Source organism: Chionomys nivalis, chromosome X, assembly GCF_950005125.1.
Source record: "Chionomys nivalis chromosome X, mChiNiv1.1, whole genome shotgun sequence".
Lineage (NCBI taxonomy): Eukaryota > Metazoa > Chordata > Mammalia > Rodentia > Cricetidae > Chionomys > Chionomys nivalis.
The window spans coordinates 44525803-44548355 of NC_080112.1; the positions used below are offsets into that span (position 1 = coordinate 44525803).

The 22553-nt window shown below is 41.9% G+C and overlaps 1 protein-coding gene across 1 annotated transcript in view; it reads left to right on the forward strand.

Moving 5' to 3' along the window:
* Window positions 1-2636: 2636 nt before the first annotated feature.
* The window catches only part of LOC130867386 (F-box-like/WD repeat-containing protein TBL1X), a 188471-nt gene continuing 168554 nt past the window's right edge, over window positions 2637-22553 (forward strand). The window contains exon 1 of the mRNA XM_057759327.1: window positions 2637-2655. The gene's annotated coding sequence lies outside the window, so the exon portion shown is untranslated. The remainder of the gene's footprint in view (window positions 2656-22553) is intronic.

Sequence of the window (22553 nt, forward strand, 5' to 3'; positions counted from 1 at the left end):
TCTTCATAATCTTCTGGAGACTGGGCAGAGAGTGAGGGGAAGTTACAGCAGTTGTCTGCTACAGAACTGGGCATGAGACTAGGGGTTTGGGTTTGGAGAAGGAGGGAAAATGAAGGTCTGAAGATTGCCTACCTGCTTCCCTGACCAATTCAGTTTTTGAGACAGGATCTCACTATGAAGCCCCAGCTGCCCTGGAAGTTGCTCTGTAGAGCAGGTTGACTTTGAACTCACAGAGCTTCAACTGTCTCTGTCTCCTGAGTGCTGTTTTGCTTGTTTGTTTTTTGGTTTATTTTTTGGTTTTTTGAGACAGGGTTCTCTGTAGCTTTGGAGCCTGTCCTGGAACTCGCTCTGTAGACCAGGCTGGCCTCAAACTCACAGAGATCCGCCTGTCTCTGCCTCCCAAGCGCTGGGATTAAAGGTGTGCACCACCACCGCCCAGCTCTGAGTGCTGGTATTAAAGACATCTACTACTACATCTGACCTTATTTTTTTTTTTACTAACTTGGTCTAACTTAACAGCATAAAAGTCCATATGTAAATTTTTTTCTTTGGTGTTAATATAACTATGTTATTGTATCAATACTGAGTTGAAAATTGCCATTAACAATCATAACTGACACCAAAGATTACCAATAACCCTAAAAATCTTACTGTACTTATAAGCAAGGGCTCTCCACTGGGAAAGAATTCATTTCTGAATGTGCTCATGTTTATTAGGGAGTATTTTATTAAGGTAGAACTCTAGCTCTAATTGTTAGACCCATAAACATACCCTGGAAATCAAGAGCCAATGTAGCAGAGCAATCCCAGTGTGTACCCAGGAGGGACTTCATGTTGATCTATAGATCCTGGTAGGAAACAGATGAAGTACTGGAAAGATTAAGTGGAGAATGTTATATGATGAAGGTGTTTGCAGGGAAAAGTGAAGCAGAGGGAATGAACATAGGAAGCTGTATATGGAAGATATCACTGTGGGTTGTCCTTTAAGCATTGTTCCTGGCTCTTGTCTGGGACTCTTTTAGGCAGAAAGTACTTTTCTGAAGCTTTGACCTTCAACTTCTTCATGTGGTATATCTTATAGAAACAGCTGTGGCAAAACACACCTAAGCAAAGCTTATTTTAGCTTACATTGAGATGGAGCTCATGTGCCTCAGCCTGGCCTCATACTCAATGTGGATCTGCTCTGATCCTCCTGTTTCTACCTTCTGAGTAATGGGATTAGGGGCCTGAGGCACACTTATAGTGCGCTCTTTGTTGCTGTGATAAAATACTAAAACCAGCTTGAAGAGGAAAGGGTTGACATGGCTTACATCATTGAGAGAAGTCATCCAGGAACTCAAGGCAGGAGCCTGGAAGCAGGAAGGGAAGCAGCGACGATGGAGGAGTGCCGTTTAATGGCTTGTTCTCTGCTTCTGCTCGGCTGGCTTCCTTATATAACCTAGAACCACCTGTCCCATTCTGGCACTGCTCACAGTGGGCTAGGTGCTCCTCTATCAATCAGAAATCAAGAAAATGCCCCCACAGGCATGCCCATGGTCAATCTAATGAAAGGGAGTCCTCTGTTGAGGTTCCCTCTTCCCATGTGTGTCAAGCTGACAACCAAGGATAGCCATCAAGACCACTGTCTCATGCTTGGTTTATGTGATGCTGGGAATAGAACCTGGACTTTGAGCATGCCAGACAAGGGCTCTACCAACAGAACTACATCCCCAGGCCCAAGGAGAAGCTTTAAATGCATTGATGCATCTAGGTTGGCATGTACTTGGCCTTCAGAAGAACAAGCGCCAGTTAAGATATGGCACTAGGTCTGGGAAGAATATATGCAGCTGAGCCGAGTCTAGTCCGGCAAGACTCCTCAATGTGAGCTGATGCATCAGCATTAGGAGCAAGGACTCGGTGTCTGCTGTGAGAGCAAAAACTCCCCAGAGGCACCAGGCAATGCAGTGTACAGGCACCAGCCACCATGACACGCAGCAGACAGAGAGAAGCTGAGGGTATACATGGAGATGTGTGGTGATGAACTCCCCTGGAAGAGCACAGAGATAGAAACAAAGGAAGTTTATTTCATGCAGGGCCAAGGGAAAAAATACTGCGATCTGCACAAGGCAAATGCGTCAAACTGACTGCGGGAAAACAGTACACAGAGAACATTCAGCAAAGACAGCAGCACACCAGCACTCCAATTTGTATCCCTGCCAAATCCCAATACTGTGAGGAAAGGGTCTCCTGAGAGACAAGGAGATGCCGTGACATGCATTCCCAAGCAATGGCAATGAGGTCCCCTTTCCTGCATCCAGCTTTGACTTTAAGGGCTTATGCAATCTGCAAGAGACACAGTGAAACAGTGGTAGCTTATGTGCTGTGCCAGGGCCCCTCAGGAAGCTAGTCCTTACAAGGCTGTGATCTTGATAGCTTGATGGAATCGAGAATCACCATGGAAACACACCTCTGGGCATGTTTGTGAGAGAGTGTCTATGTTAGGTTAATTGAAGTGGGAAGACTCACCCTTAATATTCCACAGGTCTTGGACTGAATAAAAAGAAGAAAGCAAGCTAAATACCAGCATCCGTCTCTCTCCGCAGATGCAATGTGGTGGGCTGCCTCAAGCAACTGCTACCACGACTTCCCTACCATGATGAATAATACCTTCAAACTGTAAGTCAAAATAAACTGTTACTTCTGTCAAGTATTTTATCTCAGAAACAGGAAAGGCAATCCTCGGTGGCAGGGGGACAACCGAGGATTCCTTAAAGGCAGGAACCCACCATTACACATCTCTGTAAGCTTATATACCCTTAATAACTAGGAATCAGTACATATTTACCACTGTGTATGTAACACCCTCCCCTAAGAGATGTAATGAAGAGGAAATGAAATATGAAAGGGTGGGTTGGGGCAATAACATGAGCATTTGATATTTATCTGTCACCTTGTGAGATTCTCCCTGTAGCTGATCCCAGACAGAGAGAACAAACATCTTTTCTTGGCTGTATTGGTAGAAATCAAGCTTCAACTTGGTTTGCGTGAGTGTGTTTACTCATGTGGTGCATGCATGTGTGTCTGATATGTGTGTAGGATTATGTAAACCTATGTTTCTACATGGAAGCCAGAGGAGAATGCTGAATTCCTACTGTACCACTCTCTGACCTATTATTTCTTTTTAGACAGGGTCTCTTACTGAAGCTGGAGCTGGCTTTCAGTTTCAGAGGCTTAGTTCATGATAATGGTGGGGAGAATGTAGTAGGCAGGCATGGTGCAGGAACAAACAGCTTACATTCTGATCCGCAGGCAACAGGCAGAGAGGGAGAGAGAGAGAGAGAGAGAGAGAGAGAGAGAGAGAGAGAGAGAGAGAGAGAGAGAGAGAGAGAGAGAGGAAGAGAGATTAAAATCCTGCTTGGTGGGGGATTCTGATACTTCAAAGTTCACTCCTGGTGACACACCTCCTCCAGTAAGTATATGCTTCCTAGAACTTCCCAAATAGTTTCACTAACTGCATTAAAATATATGAGCCTATGGGGCCTATTTTCATTTAAACAATCACAAGTATGTTTCTTTAATATTTGGAATCAGGCCCCTTCAATAGAAGCTCAGTGCCTCTACTGGAGGTCTCGGGCTAACATCAAAATCACAAAAGGCTACTAGGGGAGTAATATTCAAAGTGAGCTCTAATGTGATGCCACAAGTCAAAGAGGAATCAGGGAGAATATTCTAGATAGGCAGAATAGAATGTCTCATTCCCGTGGAAAGATGGAGAGAATGGAGGGTGGACAGCCTCAGAATGCTTAAGGCCCAGAAAAGACATTCTGAAAGCAACAGGCTGCTGCTATCTCATTGCACTAAAAATATGAGGAAAAACTGGATTCAACACAGTCAGGCCAGACAATTTGCTCCTTACCATCTTTGCTCCATTCAAACCTTCCATTGGTGCCGGTTGGTAGTGGTGCATGCCTTTAATCCCAGCACTTGGGAGGGAGAGACAGGCGAATCTCTGTGGGTTTGAGGTCAGCCTGGTCTACAGAGCGAGATCCAGGACAATCAGAGATACACAGAAAAACCTTGTCTCAAAAACACCAAAAAAAAAAAAAAAAAAGAAAGAAAGAAAAAATAGCTAGCACATGAATCCAGATGTCAAGGAACAAATATCCTTAGTTTGAGAGCATTTTCAGATAGTTTTACAAAACATCACTGTTCCCTGCGCCCTCTTCCTAGGTATTAGTTTCTTTTTTTGTTTTTTGTATTTTGTTTGCTTGTTTGTTTGTTCTTCAAGATAGGGTTTCTCTGTGTAGCTTTAGAGCCTATCCTGGAACTCACTCTGTAGACCAGGCTGGCTTCAACTCATGTTTGGTATTGCATGTGCCTGCCTCTGTCTCCTGAGTGCAGGGATTAAAAGCATGCACCACCACCATCTGGTCTAATAATTTGGTAGCTCATTTTAAGTTTTTTGTTTTGGTTTGTGGTCTTTTTGTTTTTGTTTTTGCTTTTGTTTTTCAAGACAAGGTTTCTCTGTGTAGCCCTGGCTATTCTGGAACTCACTCTGTAGATCAGGCTGGCCTGGAAGTCAGAGATCCGCTCCTGTCTCCTTGAGTGCTGGGATTAGAGTTATGTGCCACCACTGCCCAGCTATGTTATAAATTCTTTACCTCAACCACAACCTGACTGCCATCAGATCTTCTCTGTACCCTAAGGTGTATAGGATGCTGCGGCAACTTATTCTCTGGAATGTTCATATTTGGAGTGTAGGTGTGAGCCTGCAATGGTGCACGTATATAAACCAGAGTACGACCCTGAGTGTTGTCCTCTCTTTCCACCTTTTTTGAGGCAGAGTGCCTTTGTTGTTTGGTATTGCATGTGCCAGGCCTCCTGGCTCATGAGCCTCATGGGATTCTTTTTTTTTTTTTTTTTTTTTTTTTTTTTTTGGTTTTTCGAGACAGGGTTTCTCTGTAGCTTTTGGTGCCTGTCCTGGAACTAGCTCTTGTAGACCAGGCTGGCCTCGAACTCCCAGAGATCCGCCTGCCTCTGCCTCCCGAGTGCTGGGATTAAAGGCGTGCGCCACCACCGCCCGGCTGCCTCATGGGATTCTTTTGTCTCCACCCCCATCTCACTGTAGGACTGCTATGATTATAGAGGCGCCCCCCCACATTTGGTTTTCCATAGGTCTTGAAATCCTAACTCAGGTCTTTTATTTATTTATTTTTATTTTTTTAGAAAGAAAACAAACTACCTATTTTCATTTTACATAACAATCCCAGTTCACCTCCCTCCTCTCCTCCGGATCCTTCTGCCTTTCCCCCCACCCCACCCCCATCCACTCCTCAGAGAGGGTAAGGCACATTGCTTTGGGAAAGGTCCAACGCCCTCCCCACTATATCTAGGCTGAGCAAGGTATCCATCCAAAGAGAATAGGTTCCCAAAAAGCTAGTACAAGCAGTAGGGATAAGTCCTGGTGCCACTGCCAGTGGCCCCACAGTCTACTCCAGTCATACAAATGTCACCCACATTCAGTGGGTCTAGTTTTGTCCTATTCTTGTTCCTTCCCAGTCCGGCTGGAGTTGGTGAGCTCCCGTTAGCTCAGGCAAACTGTTTCAATGGGTGAACCCATCATGGTCTTGACCTCTTTGCTCATATTCTCACTCCTCCCACTCTTTAACTGGACTGGGAACTCACCCTCAGGTCTTTATGCTTGTACAGCAAGTGTTTTCCCCACTGAGCCATCTCCCCAGCCCTTTCACACTACCAACAACATGCATGTCATCTAATCTAGTATTGGATGGCCTTGTCTTTCCCAGGGCTTCAAGGACAGCCTGGTCCACAAGGCAAGTTCTAGTCTAATCAGTACTATATACTGAGACCCTGTATCAAAATAAAATTATTTATTTGTTTTATTTCATGTGTGTGACTATTTTGCCTATATGGATGTGTGTGTGTGTTTCACGGGTGCTTATGTGCCCATGGAGGACAGAAGAGGACATCAAATCCCCTGGAACTATAGTTACAGATGGCTGTAAACTACCATGTGGGTGTTGGCCACATAGATCCTCTTGCAAAAGCAGTAAGTGCTTTTAACCACTGCGCCATATCACCAGCCCTACCTCCCATTGTCTATGGTAATTTTTAAGATAAAAAATTATGTGCATAAGTGATTTGCCTGAGTATATGTATGTATGTAAATTATGTGAATACCCAGTGGCCATGAAGGCCATAAGAGAGCACCAAGAACTGACCATAGTGAGCCACTATGTAAGTGCTGCCAATCAAACCCAGTTCCTTTGCCAAGAGTAGTAGCAAGTGCTGTTAACCTCTGAGCCATCTCCCTAGTCCCCCACGGTATTTTGTCACAGCCACAGAAAGCTAATACATTGATGATGAATCATTGTCCAACCCCACATTTTCTATTTTGAGACTCTGAGCCCCTTAATAATTCTTAGGTCTCTCTGCCCTACACCCTACCCCAGCTTTTTCATAGTTGCCTTACTTTGCATTCTGCACTGGAGACAGCAAATCCTATTATGAGCGTTGTGTCTGCTCACATTCCTACACTCATTTCAGATAAATCTTGCAGAGGAATCCTCAGAGCTTCAATTTGTTAGTCAGTTGCTGTGTGCCATAGTTCTGACCACAGAAACCAACTTACCCCTAGGACAGGGATAATGCCGTCTCAGTTTTCAGAGGCCAAATGTGGAAAACAGCCATTGAAGTAACTTAAAGCCAGGTTGAGCTAGACACAGTAGCTGTACCCATGGACCCAGGCACTTGGGAAGCTGAAGGCTGTGTAAGCTGAGGAGTTTAAAGCCAGCCCAGGAAGTATATCAAGACCTTAAGCAACAACAAACAGGGTTCTTGCTCTCACATGAAGTCTTCTTAGAAACGTGAGCTCTACACCATTTTTTTGCTACATCCAAAAGGTTTGTAGCTTGGCAGAGTTTATTTGAAGTACCAAGGTCAAGGCTGTACGAACATCCTGTTCCATTGTTTAACCACTCTACATATCTGTTCTGAAAGGGCGTTTGTACAGGTTGTTCTTTCTGTTCTGGGGAAGATTAATACGTCTTTAAGGAGCACTGAAGATCACAGCAGATGTATTAAAAAGCCTTCCCTACCATGTCAAACTGGCACTTGGCCTTGCTGCTACAGTCAGCGAGCCCCACAATCACAGGGTGACAGACAACTGTTTTATTGTCACCTTCTCTCACTGGTGCTGATTTCTTGAAAACTCCCACACTGGTCCTTCTTCTCAATATGTGGCTTCTTCTGTTTCAGACACACCTCCTACCCAGCTATGTCTCCAGTTGGTATGGCCCTGTGAGTCAATCCCTAAGCAGACCCTGCCCCGAACACTAACAACTCCCTGTCCTGCCTTTGCTGCTATCACCAAATACTTTGTGCTGGGTAAAGTATAATGAAGAAAGGTTTCAGAGACTAAAGCTCATGATTTGTTATGTGGTCCTCTCCATTTGACTTTGTTGGGGGCCTTGTAGATACATTTGAACATGGTACACAGCATCAGAGGTGGGATTTGTCACATGGTCTGTTACGTTTCATTGTACTACAATAAAATACTTGGTAGAAGCAATTTTATAGACAAAGCTTTTAGTTTGGCTCAATTTAAGTGTTTGGACCATCACGGTGTGGCAGGAGCTTAAGGCGGCTGGTCATATTGCATCTGCTGTCAGGAAGCAGAGGGAGGTAAATGTTGGTCCTTGGCTAACTTCTTTTCTTGAGACTTGGTTTCTCTGTGTATCCCCAGGTGTCCTTGAACTCACTCTGTAAACCAGTTTGGCCCTGAACTCACAGAGATCTGCCTGCCTCTGCCTCCCGGGTGCTGGAATTAAAGGCGTGTGCCACTATCCCCCTGCGTAACCTTTTCTTTTTCATTCAGTCCTGGACCTCAGCCCTTAAGATGGTGTTGCCCACATTCAGGGTGGGTTTTCCCACCTCAGTTAGCCTAATCTAAATAATCTCTCATAGGAATGCTTAGATGCTTGTCTCCTATGTGATTCTAGAACTTTTTCAGTTGATAATCACTAGTAGTCATTATACATGGTAAAGCCAGAAAACAGAAGTTCGGGTGGGAACAGGCTTGCCCTTTTATAATGACCCTCTTTCTTGGGATCTAATCCATTTCTATTTTCCTAATACAAAAACAATTGGGAGACTAACCAAACTGCAGCACCCATACACCTGCAGAGGTGGGAGAAACAGAATGCCAGGAAGCAAGGAAGAAATCATACCCCTCGGCAATGCACTAGTGTTTGGTGACTTAGTCAGTCATCAAACATCAGTGTTATCTAAGAAGACCCTCTGCTCCCAATGACCTGTCACCATTCTCCAGCAGCTTCAGATGGGGACTGCAATGAAACAGGAGCAAGAACAAAACACCAACTCTGCCACTGCAGTCATTTGTTTCTGTCTACAATGTGCAGCCCCAAAATAAATGAGGTGGGGGATCATCTTTTTAAAGCATCTTTCCATTGAAAACATTTACTGTCTACTGAAGCCCGGTTACTACTACAAATCATTCAGTAAGCAGCAAAATATTCCCGTTTGTTTTTGAACTTTGTTCTTCTATGAAAGATCTGTTTTTTGTGAGGCTTTGAGGAGGAAATCAGGCAAGGTTCAGGTGTCTGGCTGACCCATGCATTGGTTATGTTAGGCTTTGTGAAACAGGGCTAAATTCAGGCCTTCTTTAGAGGGCTTCTTTTAGGCAGTTGGATGTTTTCTTTATGTGAACTTTCCAAATGCTGATGACACCTGATGAACTCCCTTGGTAAAAGGCGTGCCCTCTACCTTTCAGGGTTGATTACTAATAGATGGTGTTTGGCCAGGGAGAGAAGAGACCTCCCTTGAAGGGCACACATCAAATGGATTTCTTTCCTATTGATCTGAAACTGTTTAAACAGACAATGCGAGAAGAAAAAGAACTCAGCAGGAAATCACTATAAGAGATTCTGACTTATATCTTATATGTGCCTCCTATCTTTCAGGCCCTGACTGGTCTCGAACTCACAGAGTTCCACCTGTCTCTGCCTCCCTTGTGCTGGGATCAAAGACAGGTTTCATGTAGCAAGCTGGCCTCAAACTTGCTACGAAGTAGAGGACGGCCTTGAGCTCTTGATCCTCCTGTCTCTATTTCCCAATGGCTGTGAGTTCGAGGCCACAGTCGTTTACATAGTGAGTTCTAGGACAGTCAAAGCTACATAGTGAGACCCTGTCTCAAAACACAAATAAATAAAAATAAAACCCCATACAAACAACAACTTTTTACATTTCAGTGAATGAAGTTATAAATAAGGGGATCACAAAAGAAAACAATAAAAGACAGCAAATGGCTATAATGCCCCCTAAGTAAAAAAGAAATTTAGATAAAATATATCCTTTTCAAAACAGTCATGAGCCTTCTCCCTTCCACACTTAATTGCATTTCTTGCCACTCATAGTTTATTTGAGCTGAGTTTGTTTCTTTTCTTGCTTTTGTTGCTGGTAGTACTGTTGTTTGTGAGTTCTCACTCTGTAGTCTTAACTGGCCTAAAACTTGCTATATAAACCAGGTTCTCCTCAAACTCATACAGATCCACCTGCTTCTGCCTCCCAGTACTGAGATTAAGAGTGTGGGCTACAAGAAGAGGAAGAGGAGGAAGAGAAGAAGAATCAGCAGCAGCAGCTGGGCAATGGTTGAGCCTTTAATCCCAGCACTTGGGAGGCAGAGGCCTGCGAATTTTTGAGCTCAAGGCCAGTCTTGTTTACAGAGTGAGTTCCAGGACAGCCAAGGCTATACAGAGAAACCCTGCCCCCCAAAACAAAAGAACCAAACAAAACAAACAAAAAACAAAAAAGAGTGTGGGCTACCACAACTGACTGAGTGAGTCTGCTTCTAATGGGACTGTGTACATTTCTAGAAGATGGTATTGTGTCTCATTGTCTTATTTCCCCTACAGAACCATGAGCTATACTTACTAAATATTGGAATAGAATTAAATGTACATTAGATAGAAATATTTTCGTTTCCAGCTTGTTTATTTTTGCTAGAGGAGACACTGAAATTTCTGTTCTAAGAATAGCTTTAAGTCCTTGCTCAGGAGGTCATGATTGCAGTAAGTGAAGTAAGATCTAAATACTTCCAGGTCCATTAGGAAATTATAACTAATATGATTTAAAAAGAACATTGGGTCAGACATTTCATACATATCTCAGCTTACAGTGGTTTAAGTTTAAACAAACTTTGAATAAATGTTTTGCATGCTGAACTCAACTCCAAATGGATCAAATACCTCAAAATAAAACCAGATACACTGAACCTGATAGAAGACAAAGTGGGAATAGCCTTGATCATATGGCACACAAAAAGACTTTCTGAATAGAATACCTTTAGCACAGGCACTAAAATCAACAATTTAGACCTAATGACGCTAAGAAGTTTCTGCACAGCAAAGGGCACATTCATTTGGACAAAGTGAAAGCCTACATAATAGGAAAAGATGCTTACCAACTATACATTGAATAGACGGCTAATATCTAAAATATATAAAAAACTACACAAAACAAAAACTGGACATCAAGGAAACAGATAACAGGGTGGTACACACCTTTAATCCTAGCACTCTGGAGGCAGGCAGGTCTCTGAGTTTGAGGCCAACCTGGCCTACAGAGTGAATTCCAGGACAGTCAGAGCTACACAGAGAAACTGTGTCTCAAAAAAAAAAAAAAAAAACCTAGAAAAAGAAAAAAAAAGTAACCCAAATTGAGAACAAGCCGGGCAGTAGTGGGGCACGCCTTTAATCCCAGCACTTGGGAGGCAGAGGTAGGCGAATCTCCGTGAGTTTGAGACCAGCCTGGTCTACAAGAGCTAGATCCAGGACAGGCTCCAAATCTACAGAGAAACCCTGTCTCAAAACACACACACACAAAAAAAAATTTGTATAGCCACTATACAAATCAGTGTGGGGGTTCCTGAGAAAGATGGAAATCTATTTACCTCAAGATCCAGCTATGCCACTGCCACTTTTGAGCATATACTGAAAGGGTTCTTAATCCTACCACAGAGACATGTGCCCAACCATGTTCATTGCTGCTCTATTCATAATAGCCTGAAATTGCAAACAGCCTAGATGTTTATTCACAGATGAATGGATAAAGAAAATGTGGTGTGTTTACACAATGAAATTTTACTCAGCTATTTAAAAAATGAAATCATTGGCCAGTTGGTGGTGGTGCATGCCTTCAGCCCTAGAACTTGGGAGGCAGAGATAGGCCGATTCCTGTGAGTTCCAGATCAGCAGATCAGCCTGGTCTACAAAGTGAGTACCAGGACAGCTAGGACTGTTACACAGAAAAACTCTTTCAGAGAGAGAGAGAGAGAGAGAGAGAGAGAGAGAGAGAGATATGAAATCCAGAGGTAAATGGATGGAACTAGAAAAAAGTCATCCTGAGTGAGGTAACCCAGACTCCAAATTACAAATATGGTATGTTCTCTCTTATATATGGATTTAGCTTTTAAGCCTTTAATAAGCAAGCTACAATCCATTTAACCACAGAGGTTAGGTAGGTATAGAGTAAGGGATTGGGAGTGGGAAGGATTTCCCAAGGAAGGAAAATAGAATATATATAGTCAGAGAGAAAAAGGGGGAGACTGGAATGGGAGTATTAAATGGGGGAGGAGATAGGAAGAAGGGAATAGATAGGGCATATTGGGAGGGATAGCTAAAAGTAACAGCTATTTAAGTGGTCTTATGGAAACCTAACATAGTAGAAGCTTCTTAAAATATATTTATGTATATGAAGGAAATCTAAGTAGAATCACCAAATAATGGGGAGACAAAGTCCCAACTAGATGAATACCAAGTGAAATTTCCAGTGCCAGGAATGGGTAACATTTACTTGAGTTGTTGGCCAAAAGGGCTCCCTGGAAACATCCAATTTCAGCTTTTGTCAAAGCAATTCATTGCTCTCCACAAACTGATGGTAAGGCCCTATTACTGAAGATACCAATATAGATCATTTAGCATGCAGAAGTCAAGCTGGTGCCTAACTAAAGACTTCACTCCTACAGACCAGTGTTCATGGTACTGTAAAATACTCTGCACTCTGTCAGAAGAGAAAGGGAAACACTAACCAAATTCAAAACTCTTTCATCTACAATGGTGACCTGACTCCATGATATGCTGGTGCAATAGTGGCACAAATGTTGTGGGAGTAGCCAACCAATATATGATTTGAGTTATGCCCCACTCTGTTAGATGGAACCCAAATGATACTGCTTGGGAAGCCAAGAATATGAGACTAGATAGCCAAGGGACCTGAGGTAAAATCCTTTTTACTACTGTTCTACTAAAGGAACCTAATAATAAAATGACTCCTAAAGGCATTCTGCTATACTCAAAGATCAGTGTCTGCCTCAGTCATCATCAGAGAAGCTTCTTCCTGCAATAGATGGGAACACTGGATAATGTACTGTGAGTGAAAGACCTTGGAACACGCAATCTTAGATAAGATGTCTCATCAAATCCCATCTCTCAGGGCTCAGGGAGCTATGTGGAAAAGGAGGTGGAAAGACTGTAAGAACCTGCGGGAATGGAAGATACAAAGGAATCAGTCCCTTATAGACCTGACATGTGTGCCACACATATGAAATGTGGCAGTATGCACATGCACAGGTCCATGTGGGGTTCCAGTGCTGACTAGAGAAGTCCCCCAAGAAGTTATCTACAATTGACAACTGCTCACAAAGGAAGAATACATTTTCTCCAAAGGAGACTTGCTGGTTATACAAATCACTCCTTTTTTTTTTTTTTTTTCACCACTCGAGAAAGGGTTTCTTTGTGTAGCCCTGGCTGTCCTGGAACTTACTAGACTTGAACTCACAGCTCCCTCTGCCTCCAGGTGCTGGGATTAAAGGTATGCACCAACACCGCCCAGCTACACACCACTCTACCACTCTTCTGGGCAGGCCCCATTCCCAGAAGTAAATGGCCAACACAAAACAAACTCAACAGTATTTTTTTTTTGTCTCATAATGTTTTTTGGGGTATTTTTAAAAGCCTTACATTTCTTTTGTTTATATATTATGACTTCTGGTTTGTGCTTTTATGGGTTTTGTGTGTGTGTGCATGCGTTACATGTTTCTCATGATTTGGTTTTTTTCTCTGTTTGTTTGCCTTTTTCTAAAGAGAGAGAGAAAAAGAAAGTTTGGATTAAGATGGGGTGGAGAGTTGGGGAGAATCTGGGAGATAAGAGAGAAGAAATCATGATCATAATACATTGTATGAAATATATATATATAATATTTATATTATACACACACATATATGGATATATATATATATTATATGCTGGGATTAAAGGCATGTGCCACCACCGCCCAGCTACTAACAGAAAATAGCAATCTCAGTTTACATCATTGCATGAATCACATGACCTTTAACACTATCAAGTGGCGGAACACCACACTGCATTCCAGTTTCTGAGTGCCAACGCACAGTATCTAAATGTTGATGCCTGCTGACCCTTCATCTGCTGAAATAATTCTTAAAATCTCAGTTCAAATTAAATCATTGGTAACTTGGCAATGGAGGTGCACACATTTAATCCCAGAATTTGGGAGGTAGAAGATCTCTGTGAGTTCAAGGCCAGCCTGGTCTATAGAGCTAGTTCTAGGATAACCAGGGCTGTTACATAGAGAAACCCTGTCTCAAAAAGCAAAAATAAATAAATAGATAAACAAACAAGTCAATCAATCAATCTTTGGGGCTGCGGCTATAGCCCAGTGGCAGAACACTTGCCTAGCATCCATAAAGCACTGAATTCCATTCCCAGCACCATGCAAAACAAGGCATGGTGGTGCACACCTATAATTTAGGTATTTAGGAGGTCAAACAGGAGGTCAAGGTGATTCTGAACTGCTTAGCAAAGGAAGAAAAGGAAAAAGGGAGGAAAAGAAGATGAGAAAAATGCCTTGGAGATATACTTGAGCTATTTTTCTGGATCCCTGATCTACCCTGGCAGAGTCCTCAGAGGACCCACTGACTGCCTTTTCCTACATCAAGGGGATGTCCTTACTCATCACCCAGAACATCAGACTCTTAATTGTATATTTACCACCTAATTGATTTGTTCCGTTGACTATATGGCTGCTTTTGTGTCGGAACAATACTGTTTTTATTACTATGGCTCTGTAATATATTTTAAGATCTGGAATTGTTATTCCCTCTGGCATTGTTCTTTTCACTCAGGATTATTTAGCAATTTTGTTCCATATAAATATTTGGCTAGTTTTTTTCAGAGAAAAGTGAGATGGAAATTTTGATTGGGATTGCATTGAATTTGTAAACAGCCTTCAGTTAAATGGTCATTCACAATGTTAATTCTATCAGTTCCATGAACAAGGAAGGCATGTCTTTACATTTTCTAGTGTCTTTCCCTAATTCTTTCTTCAGAGATCCTTGGTTAGGTTTGTTCCTGGGTATTTTGTTTTCTTTGAGGTTTTTGTGAATGGGGAGTGCATCCATGAACTCCTTCTCTGTATGCTTGCTGTTGTTGTATAGAAAAGTTATTGAGGCCTGGCAATGGTGGTGCATGCCTTCAATTCCAGCATGCAGGAGGCAGATCTCTGTTCAAGGCCAGCCTGGTCTACAGCGTGAGGTCCAGGTCAGTTCTCTAAAGCTATAAAGAAAAATCCTGTCTCAAAAAACAACAACAAAAAAAAAAAAAGAAAGAAAAAGAAAAAAAAAGAGAGAAAAGTTATTGATTTGTGCAGGCTGATTCCTTATCTTGCCATATTGCTGAAATTGTTTATAATTGTTTATATGTCTAGAAGTTTTCTGATAGAATTTTTGGGATCTTCAATGTAGATATCACGTCATCTGCAAATAAAGATACCCTCATTTCTTTTTCTATTTTGGCTTTCAATACACTTTCTTGGTTATTTATACTTAGTGCTTATCTATAATATGTGGTGGGATGCTCTTCTCTGGTCTTGTATACTTGGTGTTCTGTGTGCTTCTTGTATCTATGTATTTTTCCTTAGGTCAGGGAAGATTTTCTTCTATGATCTTGTTGAAGATCTAGTTTATGACACTGACTTGGGTTTTTTTTTTCTCTCATCTATGCCTATAATTTGAAGGTTTGGTCTTTTTATGATGTTCCACATTTACTGTATATTCATTTCCTGTATTAAAAAATTGGTAAGATTTTTTTATATTACTTGCTTATTTGGTCTAGATCCTGTATGTTATTTTCAGGTTCCTGATATTCAGTCTTATGCTTGATTTATTTTACTTGAAGGCCTTCCTTCGAGTCTTCTAATTGGGCTACATGGTTTTCAGTTTCATCCTTGTTTTTGTCCTGCCCGTTCCTGCAGTCATTCAGTCCCAAAGAAATCACATAGAGGTTTACATCAATTATAAACTGATTGGCCTAGTACCTCAGGCTCTTCTTATTAACTCATTCTTACATAGTACATTAACTCACTATTCTTGTCTGTACTAGCCATGTGGCTTGGTACCTTATTCAATGAGGCAGTCACATCTTGTTCCTCTGTATCTGGTTCATGACTGCAGACTGCAGAATTCTCTTCCCAGAATTCTCTTGTTCTCATTCCCCCGCCTATACTTCCTGCCTGGCTACTGGCCAATCAGCATTTTCTTAAACAAGTACAAGAAACAAATGTTTACAGAGTAAAACCATTGTCCCACAGCCCATCCTCATTTCAGTTTGAGCCCTCTTTAAAGTTTCTATCTCTGTATTGAATTTCTGGATTTTTGCTGTCATTTCCATTAGTCTTATGTTTATAATTTCTTGGGCATTGCTCAGGCAAAGGATTTTCTGTAAATGCTTTCTCCTTGATTTCATTGAGTTGTTTCTTTGTGTCTTCCCTCAAGTCCTTGAATTCTCTGATGAAACTTATGATTGTTCCTTTAAATTCCATATCCTGGGGTTCCTCTAGGTAATTGTCATTGGCAAACATTTCTGCAGAAGTGGTAGATTTGGAGACAAGGCTTGATTATACATACTATTGTTTTTGTGATGAGATCTAGGTGTGTAGACTTCTGTTGATTCTGAATTTGTTATGGATAGAGCAGCTTGGGAAAAAAGAGAGGATGTGTGGGTGAGTTGGGTTGGGATTGGAAATGGCTTGGTGGAAGTAAAGTCAGGTGGACAGCGGGGACTGTGCTGTCATACTGGATGTGCTTCCTGGTCTAAGCCTGGAGTGTGGGAGTGGATCTGACTGAGTTTGGGGTTAGGGAGTGTTTTGGCCTAAGTCTAGAGATTGTTGGCTGTGTAGGACAGAATAGGCAGGTGTACTAAATGTGGGCCCCAAGCTAGATCTTGAAGGTTGGAGAGAAGATAAGGATGGGGAGGTCAGGGAGAGTCACCTGGCTAGACCTGGAGGAGGATGTGTGAAATCTGACTGTTGGATAGTTAGATGCAGCACAGAGTGGACCTGTCCTAATTTGACTTTCTAAAGGAGCGAAGTGTTTATCATTAGAGCCCTCATGATTCAGAAGCATAAAAGCTGGTATTTTAAATGATTTTGTGATTTTTAGGCCTTGAAGATGATTTATTTCTGATTGCTGCTTTTACACAATTTGGTATTTCTGTCTGATTTATTTAGATTATATTTGGTGGGCTGGAGAGATGGCTCAGCCATTAAAGGCTAGGTTCATAATCAAAATAGATTATGCTCAGGGTACATTGTTAGTAAGCGCTGTTTACTATTACAATTTTTATAACTCTGTGTGTGGTGTTTGCATGGGTACACATTTGATTGTGAACACATGTACACATGTGTGCATGTAGAGGCCAGATGATGACATCAGATGCCATCCTCAAACATCTTCCTCCTTTTTTAAAACCTCCTGGGGAGCTGACTTCAGGTCCTCATGTTTACATGGCAATCTCCTTTACCTAGTCAGCCAGCTCCTCAGCTTGGCAGATATGATGAAGTTAAAATGAGATCATGTGGGGTAATAGTGGGTCCTAAATCAAGCAATTGCTGTAATTGTAAGAGAAAAGAAGAGAGGAAGATTTAGGTGTGTAGATGGATGTATGACAGATATATAGATTTGTATACAGAACTTTGTGAAGACAGCTAAGACAGAGGAGTGATGTAGCTATAAACTAGGGAACACCAAGGAGGCTGGCCACCACGGGAACCTGAAAAAGGTATAAAACACATGTGTTTACTGCTAATTAGGGCAAGCATTTTTAGGGGTAAAGTTTTAAGTTTATACATCTTCAAGGTTTCCTCCCTGTCTTTTCAGCCACAACTATCTCGAAAGAGTTGAGCATGTCAGAGGCATTCCTGTCATTACAAGGGAAACCAAGCATGGCTAGAGGTATTCTTGCCCAACATTTCAACCTTTAGAACATTTTGCTCCATGAAGTTGAGCTAAGTATTGCCCAAATAGATGCCTGTCATTTTTTCTTCATAAACTGTATTAGAAATACATTTAGGATTGCAAGTAGAGAGACCATCATGCCAGCTGACATGCCTGGACAAGGCAAATTTTTGTCTGGATTCAGAGGGTGTGTTCAGATACAGGCAGTGGTGGTGCATGCCTTTAATCCTAGAACTAGGGAGGCAGAGGCAGGTGGACCTCCAAGTTTGAGGACAGTCAGGCCTATGCAGAGAAACCCTATTTCGGAAAAACAAATTTTAGAAAAAGAGCGAACACACAGAGGCAGAAGTGCATTTGGCTTTTATTCTAACTTAGGTGGTGGCTTACCCATTGGCTGGGGTCTGGTCTCATAGCCTTAATTTAATTGGTAGTCTGAAAAGAATTGGTGCACAGAAAGTGAAAGAAGGTGGGGGGGGGGGAGGGACCACATTGCTCAAGGCTATTAAATTCTTGGAATGCAGCAGGGGGGCACTGTGTAAACAAAGGTTTTACTGGGTGGTGGTGGGGGGGGGATTAAAACATTTGTATAAAAGTCTTACAAAGTAGCAGAGGTAGAAATATTTGAACTCCTTGAACTCCTTGAACTCCTTGTCCTAAACACAAGGTTTATAGTATTTGATAGAAAAGAGCCATATTTTATATTTCTTACAACTGGAACTGTCAGCTGAGCAGTCTCAGGAATTTGTCCCTCCCTACAATATTGTGCTTGTGTTAAACTATCCACTCAGCATAATGTAAATCTGTTTGGTTAGAGATCCACACAGAGAGTCCTGAGATGGAAAAGGACTCTGTTGATGTGTCCAGTTTGAATTTTGAGCTTACAGAACCTTGGGAGAATATATGAATGGTACCTTAAGTCACCCCATTTGTGGTAGGTACTTTGTTAGGGTAACCCTAGAAAATACCCAACAGGGTACTTGATGCAGTATTATGGAGACTGTTTCCTAGGTGCAAAAAAAGATCATCCCATGTCCCTTTTCTTTGTTCATTGATACCCCTGCTTTATGGATGGACTACACACCCTGTGGAAGGGTGTCTGGTGTATGTAGGTTTTGACAGCTGTAGAAGAAAACCCCTTCACATACAGGTTCTATGGACCTTAAACTTTCATTCTCAAGTATACTGGAAGCTGGATACAGTGGTACATATGCTCATGTCTTAGGGTTTCTTTTGCTGTGATGAAACACCATGAGCAAAGTAACTTGGGATGGAAAGGGTTTATTTGGCTTACACTATTACTGAAGGAAGTCAGGACAGACACCTGGAAGCAGGGGCTGATGCAGAGGCTATGGAAGAGTGTTGCTTACTGGTTTGTTCCTCATGGTTTGCTCAGCTTGCTTTCTTATAGAACCCAGGACCACCAGTCCAGGGGTGTCTCTGCCTACAATGGTTTGGTTCCTCCCTGAACAATCACTAATTAAGAAAATGTTTAACAGCTGGATCTTCTGAAAGTATTTTCTTAGTTGAGGTTCCCTCTTTTCAGATAACTCTAGCTTATGTCAAGTTGACATAAAACTAGCCAGCCAGCCCATGACATACATATGTGAAAGTAATATGAGGCTATTGATCTGTCAAGAACCACAGAGTCACTGAAGCATCTCTTGAAGAACTTTTTTTTGGTCAATGTAATGTCATGCTTGACAAAGGATTGGTGTGTGTGTGCATACACACACACACAAACAGGTACTATTTATAATTAGATCATCCTTGATCCTGTGTTCATTCCCCATAGACCCTATTCAATGCTAACTGCAGAAGAGGAAACAAAGGGAGAGAAAAAGCATGTAGAGTCTCATCAGGGATAGTGGAAATCAGGAAAGGACATGGCTGTGGTAAAGTGCTCATCTGGCAAGCACGAAACTCTGAGATTGATTTGTAGAATCACACAAGCAGGGAATAGTGGTTCACAGAAGATGGGGAATTAGAAATTCAAAATCATCCTCACAGAGACTTCTGGGGACACCCTGGGCTCTATGAAACACTGTCTCAAAGGAAGAGGAGTAGGAGGAAGAGGATAAGAAGGCAGCAATTTTTGATGTCTCCTGGAGAGATGGCTCAGTGGTTAAGAGCATTGGCTGCTTTTCCAAAGGATCTATCTTCAACTCCCTGAGCCCACAAGGTGGCTCACATCCTTCTGTGACTCCAGTTCCAGAGGATCTGATACTCTCTTTTGGTCTTCATGAACTTCGCATGCATGTGGTGCTCAGACATGCAGGCAGACAAAACACTCACACACATAAAATGAAAACAAATTAAAAAATATTTTAGAAGTGAAAGAGGAGGAAGATAAAGAGGAAGAAGAAGATGAAGAAGACAAAGACAAGAACCCCTGCCACCAGTGCTACTGGAGCCATTGCCACCATCAGGCCTAGTGGCATGGCTCTGCAATCTTGGACTACTTGGAAGTTTGAGGCAGATGCATTACAGGTTCAAAGCCCACCTGGGCAATTTAGTGGCATTGTGTCCTAAAATAAAAGTATACAAATAGCTCTGCTGAGATGGCTCAGCTGGTAAAGGCACTTGCTACTAAGCTTAATAACCTGAATTTGATCCTCCATCCCCACAAGGTGGAAGGAGTGAACTGACTCCAAAATTGTCCTTTGACCTTCACCTATGACCTCCATGAGGCAGGTGCATGCACACATACAAATTAGTAAATGTCCAAAAAAGGGATCGCACATTTTCCTTAGAGAGAATGCCTTTTCTTTCTTTCTTGAGACAGGGTCTGACTGTCTGGCCAAAGCTTTCTTGGAGATCTTGCTCATCCTGCCTCTACATCCCATGTGCTGGGATTGCAGGCGTGCACCCCTACATACTTAGTGCCTCAGTTATTCCTTTGCTCAGCACTTTGTGTTATGATTTTGACTTTCTCTGGGTATATTGCTGTGCCTCTGACACTAGCCCTTTCTGTTTTTCCGGAATCTAGTGCTATCACCAAACAGAGGGAGCTTGGTTTCAAAGGGCACCTGGTATTCCCTTTCTACCGTCATTTCCTTCCCTTGTGTTATTTTAAAACTAGCACACACGCTAACATGCACATGCACTCATACAGAAATGCAGCAATATATTTGGGGCCAGCATCTATAGTTCAGTGGTCGGGCACTGCCTGGCCTGCATGGAGTTCTGCAAAATGGGAAAAAGGCATTATAATGTTTATCTTGACATATTGTAGGTGGCCACTTATTTGTTCCAGGCTGGCCAGACCACAAAATAACCACTCAGAAACTATATTATTTAAATCACTGCTTGGCCAATCACTTAAGCATATAGCTAGCTTAACTCTTATATCTTTGGTTAACCCATTTCCATTGTTTTATATTTTACCACGAGGCTCATGGCCTACCGGCAAGGTTCCAGCTGACGGCTTGCATCTTTCTTCTCTGGCGGCTCCGTGGCAGCTCTCCGACTCTGCCTACTCTTTCTCTATATCTCTTTCAACTTGTCTTTATTCTGTTAAGCCATTGGCCGAAAGCAGCTTCTTTATTCATTAACCAATAAAAGCAACACATAGACAGAAGGTCTTCCCACACCATTGATAGTTGTATTTTTGGTACCTCTTTCAATTTCTTTTCAGTTGTATAAGAGTTATGTCACAAGATATAGTAAAAAGATCAAATTTTATTTATTTATTTAACTTATTTTCAGATAGGTTCTCACCATGTATCCATAGGTGGCTTGGAACTCACTATGTAGACAAGGCTAACCTCCAACAATGATCTGCCTAACTCTGCCTCTCAAGTGCTGCAACTAAAGGTGTGTGCCACCACACTAGGACAGAGAACTAAGTCTTTAAAACTACATTTATTTACCTGAATATATTTGTATGTGCATAGGCATGTGTATGGACACTAGAGGGGAGCTTCCAGGAGTTCATTTGCTTCCGTTCTGGCCTTTATGGATGAGTCACCTCTTCAGCCTTATTTTATTTCCCATCTATTGCTAATGTGTTTCTTACCACATGAAGGTTAAGACTTCTTTGGGCACTGGAAAGATGGCTCAGTTGGTAGGAACAAGTGTTGTTTTTATAAAGGTTTTGTTCTAGCACCACATGGACAGCTCACAATAGCCAGCAACTCCAGCTCCAGGGTTTCCAACACCCTCTTCTGGCTTCCACAGGCACTTACACTCATATTCAGAGACACATGGACACATAATTTTAAAAGTAAACAAAGAGAGGTCTTTGTATATTCTTAATGCCAATACTTTTTCAGGCATGGGTTTTACAACTGTTTTCTCTGTTTTTGGCTTGTCTTCCATTCTTAACAGTATTTTTGCAGAATTCCATAATTTTGATGAAATCCAGCTCACTTTTTTCTTTCACGTTTTTGGTATTATATCTCAAGCCATCACTGTTGAGAAAAGAATAATCTCAGTGTTACACAAAGGCATACATGAACAAAGTGAAAGCAATTCAGCAAGTCAATTTCTTTTTTCAGTGTTCACTAAGACACACACACACACACACACACACACACGCACAGAGTACCACCTTACTCTTTTTCCTCTTTAGAGGGCACTAGCTGCTTCTTTGTTATTTTCATGTTTTCTTCCACACCAGCACCTACAGCAGATAGCCAGAGTAAATAAATAAAACAGTCTAATTTTCCACTCATGTAGTAGCACTTTGGAGAGAATTTTGTTAATTTTATTATTTAAAAGGGGGCCTATTTTCTTGTCTTTAGTTCTTACAAAGTTGTGGTGGTTCCTATGAGTCTTTTTTTTTTTTTTTTTTTTTTTTGGTTTTTCGAGACAGGGTTTCTCTGTAGCTTTGGTGCCTCTCCCGGAACTAGCTCTTGTAGACCAGGCTGGCCTCGAACTCCCAGAGATCCGCCTGCCTCTGCCTCCCGAGTGCTGGGATTAAAGGCCTATGAGTCTTTATTACAAGCCCTTGATTTAATTTTTTTGGATAGGGTCTTGCTATATATCCCATTCTAATCCTGCCTCAGCCTTCCAACATTTGGGATCTTATCCATAGCCCTCTACTAACTTTCTTTCTAAAACAAAGCAAAACAAGGGTTATTTAGTCGTTATTCTTAGGTCTATGTGTACCTTTGAGAATCATGTGCTCCACATGCATGTAGGAGTCATAGGAGCATAGAACAAGGGCACAGAATTTTCTGGAACCAGCGTTACAGGCGGCAGTGAACTGTCTTGAAGGTGCTA